The sequence below is a fragment of the Rhineura floridana genome, chromosome 21 (genome assembly GCF_030035675.1).
Source record: "Rhineura floridana isolate rRhiFlo1 chromosome 21, rRhiFlo1.hap2, whole genome shotgun sequence".
Taxonomy (NCBI): domain Eukaryota; kingdom Metazoa; phylum Chordata; class Lepidosauria; order Squamata; family Rhineuridae; genus Rhineura; species Rhineura floridana.
Window position 1 is genome coordinate 10,127,228 of NC_084500.1, and position 7,986 is coordinate 10,135,213.

The following is a 7,986-nucleotide window of genomic DNA, read 5'->3' on the forward strand; positions in this document are numbered from 1 at the left end:
AAGATGTATCACTGAATACTAAAGTCAGGATCATTCAGACCATGGTATTCCCGATCTCTGTGTATGGATGTGAAAGTTGGACAGTGAAAAAAGCAGATAAGAGAAAAATCCAACAAAGTTGAAATGTGGTGTTGGAGGAGAGCTTTGCTGATACCATGGACTGTGAAAAAGACAAATAATTGGGTGTTAGAACAAATTAAACCAGAACTATCACTAGAAGCTAAAATGATGAATTGAAGGTTATCATACTTTGGACACATAATGACAAGACATGATACACTAGAAAAGACAATAATGCTGGGGAAAACAGAAGTGGGTAGAAAAAGAGGAAGGCCAAACAAGAGATGGATTGATTCCATAAAGGAAGCCAGAGACCTGAAGTTATAAGATCTGAACAGGGTGGTTTACAACAGATGCTATTGGAGGTCACTGATTCACAGGGTCTCCATAAGTCGTAATTGATTTGAAGGCACATATCAACAACAACCATCACTTTGAAGTCAAGCAACGTTATTCACTGAGAACGGCTGCCAGCCTGGGCTGATATTCGCTATATTTCTGTGTTGGGTCAAGTCAGCTCTCTTGATGTTGTTTTAACACAGCTGGCATGTAAACAACAAAGCTTCATGCTGGAGCTGGCAAATGCTGTTTAGCTAATTAACGTGTCGCCTGTTGGCAGATGTGTCACACTGAGATACGCCCCCTGCTGGCTGATCTTGTAGCAGCTGTTTGTCCTGACTTCCTCTTGCTCTAAAGACCTTTTTTTATGAATGTGGCTTTCTGTGCTGATTTAAAAACCCATTAATCCTGGGACCCTTCCCCAAGCCGACATCCTTCTGATATTGTTGGACTTCCAGCTCCTATCCTTCCCCAATGGTCAGGAATGGCAGGGGTTGTGGCCTCAAACTTCTGGAGGGCACCAGGTTCACTGTCCTGGTTGAGTTCAGTTAACAAGAGCTGCTATGGGGTAATCCGGGAGAATGGAAAGGCAGCTAGCTAGGAAATTCTTCATTTATTATTTATTTATTTTATTTTATTTTATTTATATACCGCCCTAAGCCAAAAAGGCTCTCTGGGCGGTGTACATAAGAGATAAAACAAGCACAATATATAAATACAATAAGTATAACAAAATCAAAGATCAAAACAAACAATAACAAAGAACCAACAACTTTTATATATCCTTTATACAAAATAAATTGTACAAGATATTGAAATTATGCTCAGGAAGGAAAGAATAATTCTCTCCTTTGCAACCTTGCACCATGAAAGATTGATTGCACCATTAACACGTTAGACTGCAGTGGTGCCCATTCATCTATTCATGATGATGGTGTGAAAATATATGAAAAAATGGTTGCACACAGACAATGGCGGTAGATAACAAATGCAATGCATGTGCCTTTAGCCTTATTGACTAGCCTCCATAGGGAACAGGCCAACATTTGTAAGGCACTGTCTCCTGTTTACTTCCCACCATCATTTTTCATGTTACTTTGAGACTCAAGGCCAGTATGGCAGCATACGAAAAGCAAGCAACAATCATTATTGTGAACATCTAAAATGTCTACTTGTAAAAAAGTGGGGGGGGATGTTTTATTTAGTATAAAGGTTTAACAGACGTCTCCCCTAGCCCACAGGTTCTGAAATGGTACCCTTTATTTATTATTTATTCGATTTTTATTCCTTTGGGAGGGTGTAGCCTCTTGTTTGGATTACTGAACTTACATAACAATAATGATCACAGAATCTTGGAGTTGAAAGAGATGTAGGAGGTCATCTAGACCAACCCACTGCCCTCGGTTAAGAACATAAGAAGAGCCTGCTGGATCAGGCCAGTGGCCCATCTAGTCCAGCATCCTGTTCTCACAGTGGCCAACCAGGTGCCTGGGGGAAGCCCGCAAGCAGGACCCGAGTGCAAGAACACTCTCCCCTCCTGAGGCTTCCGGCAACTGGTTTTCAGAAGCACGCTGCCTCTGACTAGGGTGGCACAGCACAGCCATCATGGCTAGTAGCCATTGATAGCCCTGTCCTCCATGAATTTGTCTAATCTTCTTTTAAAGCCATCCAAGCTGGTGGCCATTACTGCGTCTTGTGGGAGCAAATTCCATAGTTTAACTATGCGCTGAGTAAAGAAGTACTTCCTTTTGTCTGTCCTGAATCTTCCAACATTCAGCTTCTTTGAATGTCCACGAGTTCTAGTATTGAGAGGGAGAAGAACTTTTCTCTATCCACTTTCTCAATGCCATGCATAATTTTATACACTTCTATCATGTCTCCTCTGACCCGCTTTTTCTCTAAACTAAAAAGCCTCAAATGCTGCAACCTTTCCTCATAAGGGAGTCGCTCCATTCCCCTGATCATTCCGGTTACACTCCTCTGAACCTATTCCAACTCTATAATATCCTTTTTGAGATGAGGTGACCAGAACTGTACACAGTATTCCAAATGCGGCCGCACCACAGATTTATACAACGGCATTATGATATCGGCTGTTTTATTTTCAATACCTTTCCTAATTATCCCTAACATGGAATTTGCCTTTTTCACAGCTGCCGCACACTGGGTCGACATTTTCATCGTACTGTCCACTACAACCCCAAGGTCTCTCTCCTGGTCGGTCACTGACAGTTCAGACCACATGAGCGTATATGTGAAATTCAGATTTTTTGTTCCAATATGCATAATTTTACACTTGTTTATATTGAATTGCATTTGCCATTTTTCCGCCCATTCACTCAGTTTGGAGAGGTCTTTTTGGAGCTCTTCGCAATCCCTTTTTGTTTTAACAACCCTGAACAATTTAGTATCGTCAGCAAACTTGGCCACTTCACTGCTCACTCCTAATTCTAGGTCATTAATGAACAAGTTGAAAAGTACAGGTCCCAATACCAATTCCTACTCTCTGCTTTCTGCTTCTTAACCAATTCCTTATCCACAAGAGGACCTCTCCTCTTATTCCATGACTGCTAAGCTTCCTCAGAAGACTTTGGTGAGGTACCTTGTCAAAAGCTTTTTGAAAGTCTAAGTACACTATGTCCACTGGATCACCTTTATCTGTATGCTTGTTGACACTCTCAAAGAATTCTAATAGGTTACTGAGACAGGACTTTCCCTTGCAGAAGCCATGCTGGCTCTGCTTCAGCAAGGCTTGTTCTTCTATGTGCTTAGTTAATCTAGCTTTAATAATACTTTCTACCAGTTTTCCAGGGACAGAAGTTAAGCTAACTGGCCTGTAATTTCTGGGATCCCCCCGGATCCCTTTTTGAAGATTAGCATTACATTTGCCACTTTCCAGTCGTCAGGCACGGAGGAGGACCTGAGGGACAAGTTACATATTTTAGTTAGCAGATCAGCAATTTCACATTTGAGTTCTTTGAGAACTCTCGGGTGGATGCCATCCGGGCCCGGTGATTTGTCAGTTTTTATATTGTCTATTAAGCCTAGAACGTCCTCTCTCGTTACCACTATTTGTCTCAGTTCCTCAGAATCCCTTCCTGCAAATGTTAGTTCAGGTTCAGGGATCTGCCCTATATCTTCCACTGTGAAGACAGATGCAAAGAATTCATTTAGCTTCTCTGCAATCTCCTTATCATTCTTTAGTTGGAGGTAATGCAGAGCAAGTACATGCTGAGGGTTGTTAGGAGGCCCTTATTCCCCTTCACAGAGATACAATTCCTAGAGTGGTTGAACAATCAATCCGTCTTCCCAGGGAGCTCTGGGAACTATAGCTCTGGGAGAGAAATAGGGTGTCTCCTCATAGCTCTCAGCTCCCTTAACAAAATATAGTTCCCAGGATTCTTTGGGGAAAGCAATGACTGTTAAAGTGATATCATATTGTTTTAAGTCTATACTGCAGATGTGGCCTTGGATTGCATTGAGATCCTTTTTGTGTAGAGTTTTGGCGATGATCACGTCATCAGACAAAAGAGAGTTTTCATACGATCACACATATGATGACATCAAGACAGATAACACAACAGGGAAAAACCAATCTATGTTTTGGTGTGGTGTGTTGCTAACACACACACACGTCTCTGCATTGCTAAAACACTGGACAAAAAAATCTGTATGTCATCAAATGTACAATCTCATCAAGACTGATTTTTTCCAGTGCTTTGTCAGTGAGGGTGCATGTGTACTGTTAACACAGATGGGAGCAAAACACTGATGAAGAGAAGGAACCCAATAAAGCCTTGATAAATCACTGTCTCTATTTTTCATTAACAGAAAATTTGTGGGATGTGCCTTTGTGTCAATTTGCACTAGAGCTGCCATTCTCCGTGTTCCAGCTTGGGGTTTGAAGCTCTGGATGAAAGATGGATGCATCTTATTTATTTGTTTAGAAATGTTATAAACGACTTGCTCCCAAAATACTCTCCAAGTGGTGTACAAGTGTACAAATCCTGACTATAGAATGATTTGAGCATGTGCAAGAACTGATCATCCATGTAGTGCACAACCTGTCATTAGGATCAAGCAGACTGGGATTGTAACAGAAGAGGAATATTAGATGAAAATGGGGGCTGTTGGGTACTACTGTTAGATGTTGGAGGACATGCAGTCCAGCATCCCAATGTTCCAAGAACTTTGTCAGAACAGACACTGCTTAATGACCTTTGCTAGTGAACATCATACTCAAACACAGCGGTGTAGTCATCTAGGGTCACAGGGGTCTTAGACCCTGTACATTTTTTGGAGCAGGGTCTCCGCAGGGTTCCTGTGTCTCCAGCATCCTATGAGACAATCAGCATAAAAGGGACGTGCTTTAGTCACTGAGAGTCTTCTAACATGCTTGTCCTTTCCTGCTGATTGGAGCCAATCAGAATGAAAGGAGATGAGTCAGTCACTGCGAAGCCTCTTCTCAGCAGCTAACACTCTCTCCTTTCATGCTGATTGGCTCCTAGGGATGTCTGTTGTTGTGGGAAAAGGTTTTAAAAGGATCTCATTCTTAACCCAGCAGCAAAGGGGGTGGTGGCTGTGACTAACATGAAGGGACCCTGCACTTCTGAATTTGCCACTACACTACTGCTCAAACATCATGCCATAATCTTAGGTTTGTGCAACTGAGGTAATTAAAGCACTCTGTCACACTAGCACAACAAATCTACTTTACAAAAGAAACTGACTTTTTGCAGTTTGGGAAGTGTGTTGAAAAGTGTAGGATGAATGAATGATTAATGGGAAGGTGTGTAAACACCCCAGAAGCAAATCAGGACAGGACGGATGTTCATTGTTGTATAAACTGCCTACAAACAAATCAGAATGAATAAAGACCAAACATAGTCTAATCTCTGCTTAAGCAAATGAGGAGGAATACTCAATAAACAGGTTACCTGGGGAAGCCTTTCCTCTCTCTTGGCCCCATGGGGTTGTATCCAGTGACACTCCTACTCAGAGTAGAGTAGAGTAGACCCACTGAAGTTAATGGACATGACTAACCTAGGTTCGTTGATTTATTTTATTTACTTTATTCTATTCAATTTGTATGCCGCTTTTCTGCACAAATGCACTCAAAGCAGCTCACAATGTAATAGGAAAAAATGCATATAATTATAACATAATAATAATAAAAGGTTGTTATTTGAAAGGTTGTTTCAAAAGGTCTTCTCCAAGCAGGATTTAGTTGGATACAACCCACAGAAGACCAGGAATGTTAATGAACTTCTCACAAGCCCATCTCAAATGAAAAGCAAGTTTTACATGTCCTGAAGTTCTTCTGTCTTGGATTGGAATCCAAACCAGAGAAAAATCCCCCAGCTAACCTCCCTCCCTGCCAGGTCACCCTTATCCTCTGCATAAGCTTCTGCCTCCCTAAACACCCTCCTCCCTTGCCCTTTAACGCGGGGTGGCATGCACATAACCCACACAGCCATTTCTAGTGGCCGGACACCCTTTTGTGAAAACCTGGCACCACTTCTTACCCTTGAAAAGTGTCACCTCTCCCTTCTTGTTTTTATTTATATATCCCACTCTCTCTCCCAGTAGGAGCCCAGGGCAGCAAACAAAAGCACTAAAAACACTTTAAAACATCATAAAAACAGACTTTAAAAAAGAAAAGATCTTTAAAAATGTATTAAAACAAAAAGATATTTAAAAACGTATTTTTAAAAAGATTTAAAAACATCTATTTAAAAAAAGGTTTAAAAACATCTATTTAAAAAAAGGTTTAAAAACATCTTAAAAAGCAGTTCTAGCACAGACGCAGACAGAGATAGTCTCTACTTAAAAGGCTTGTTGAAAGAGGAAGGTCTTCATTAGGCACCAAAAAGATAACAGAGATGGAGCCTGTCTAATATTTAAGAGGAGGGAATTCCAAATGGGAGGTGCCTCTACACTAAAGGTCTGTTTCCTATGTTGTGTGGAACGGACCTCCTGATAAGATGGTATCTGCAGGAGGCCCTCACCTGCAAAGCGCAGTGGTCGACTGGGTATATAAGGGATAAGACAGTCTTTCAGGTATCCTGGTCCCAAGCTGTATAGGGCTTTGTATACCAAAACCAGAACCTTCAACTTAGCCCGGTAGCTAATGGGCAGCCAGTGCATTTTTTTCAGCAGGGGGGTGACATGTTGGTGATAGCCTGCCCCAGTGAGCAGTCTCACTGCTGCATTTTGCACTAGCTGCAGCTTCCGGACCAACCTCAAGGGTAGTCCCCCCCAAATAATCCAGCCTGGAGGTTACCAGTGTGTGGACAACAGTGGTCAGGCTATCCTGGTCCAGAAACGGCTGCAGCTGTCTTACCAGCGGAAGCTGGTAAAAGTCACTCCTAGCCACTGAGGTTACCTGGGTGTAATTTTGAAGTGTAAGAGGGGCTCATCATGAAAGCCTTGAAAACCAAAAATCAAGGAAAGCCCATAATTGCACCCCATTATATAAACAGTACATAGAACAATACAGTATTAAATTTATTAGAATCAACTGACTGTCATAGGCAGGGGTGGTGTAGCCACTAGCATGCTGGAATTTGATTGGGAGACCTGGATCAGATGTGGCATGGCGAATCCTATGCATAGTTTCCTGGAAATAAGCACCATTGGACTCAGCAGCACTCACTTCAGGCTATGGCATAGGTTCAACTGGTAAAAAAATTGAACCAGCCAAAATGCTTTTAATTAGAAATGCAAACAGCCAGTGCCGGATTTAGGCATAAGCTAAACAAGCTACAGCTTAGGGCCTCACAATCCACAGGGGCCTCAAAAAATTTCAGAATTTTTTGGAGGGGCTTTTAAAATTGTATGTGTACTGAATATATATATATATATATATATATATATATATATATATATATATATATATGGTGTAATTTTTTAACAAAGGGCCTCCAAGCTTTATATAGCTTAGGGCCTCACCAAGTCTAAATCCAGCACTGCAAACAGCCTTGCAAAGAAGCTCTACCATTTAAACTGCTAGTCTGAATTAAAACCCATGAAAGAAAGAGAAAGTTGTACCTAGCCTCTGCTTCATTATTACCTATCTCTAACTTCCTCTGTTGTTGGCAGGCTGGCCCCTAGCCTACCACCCTGGGAGAAGATCCACCCCAATATAAATGGCTTCTGTTTGGTTCATGTTGCAAAGAGGCTGCCTGATGAGAAAAGTAGCTGGAAGAGTTATGTTTGACATCTCAACCAAGAGAATGCCGTCATCATATGTGCAGGCTGTGACCTTTGGCAATCCAATCAATGCAATCCAAAAATAATTATAATAGCTTGGCCCTCAAGAGAGGTGCCCATTGCTCAAATCTATATCTTATCAAGCTAGCTGAACAGTGAATACCACCACCTGTCTCCACAAATGAAAAGCTCATTACCCTGACCATACAACTCATAATATGGAAATAGAGGAATAAAACCTCCCTGAGCCAATAAATTCTTTTATTCTCTTTTGAGGCTTTTTTTTGTCAGAAAAATATAAAAACTGGACTCCTAGAGCCATTTACTTTTCTGAGTTCTGGCTACCCAGTTCTCTTATGAAATCACTTGCTGAAT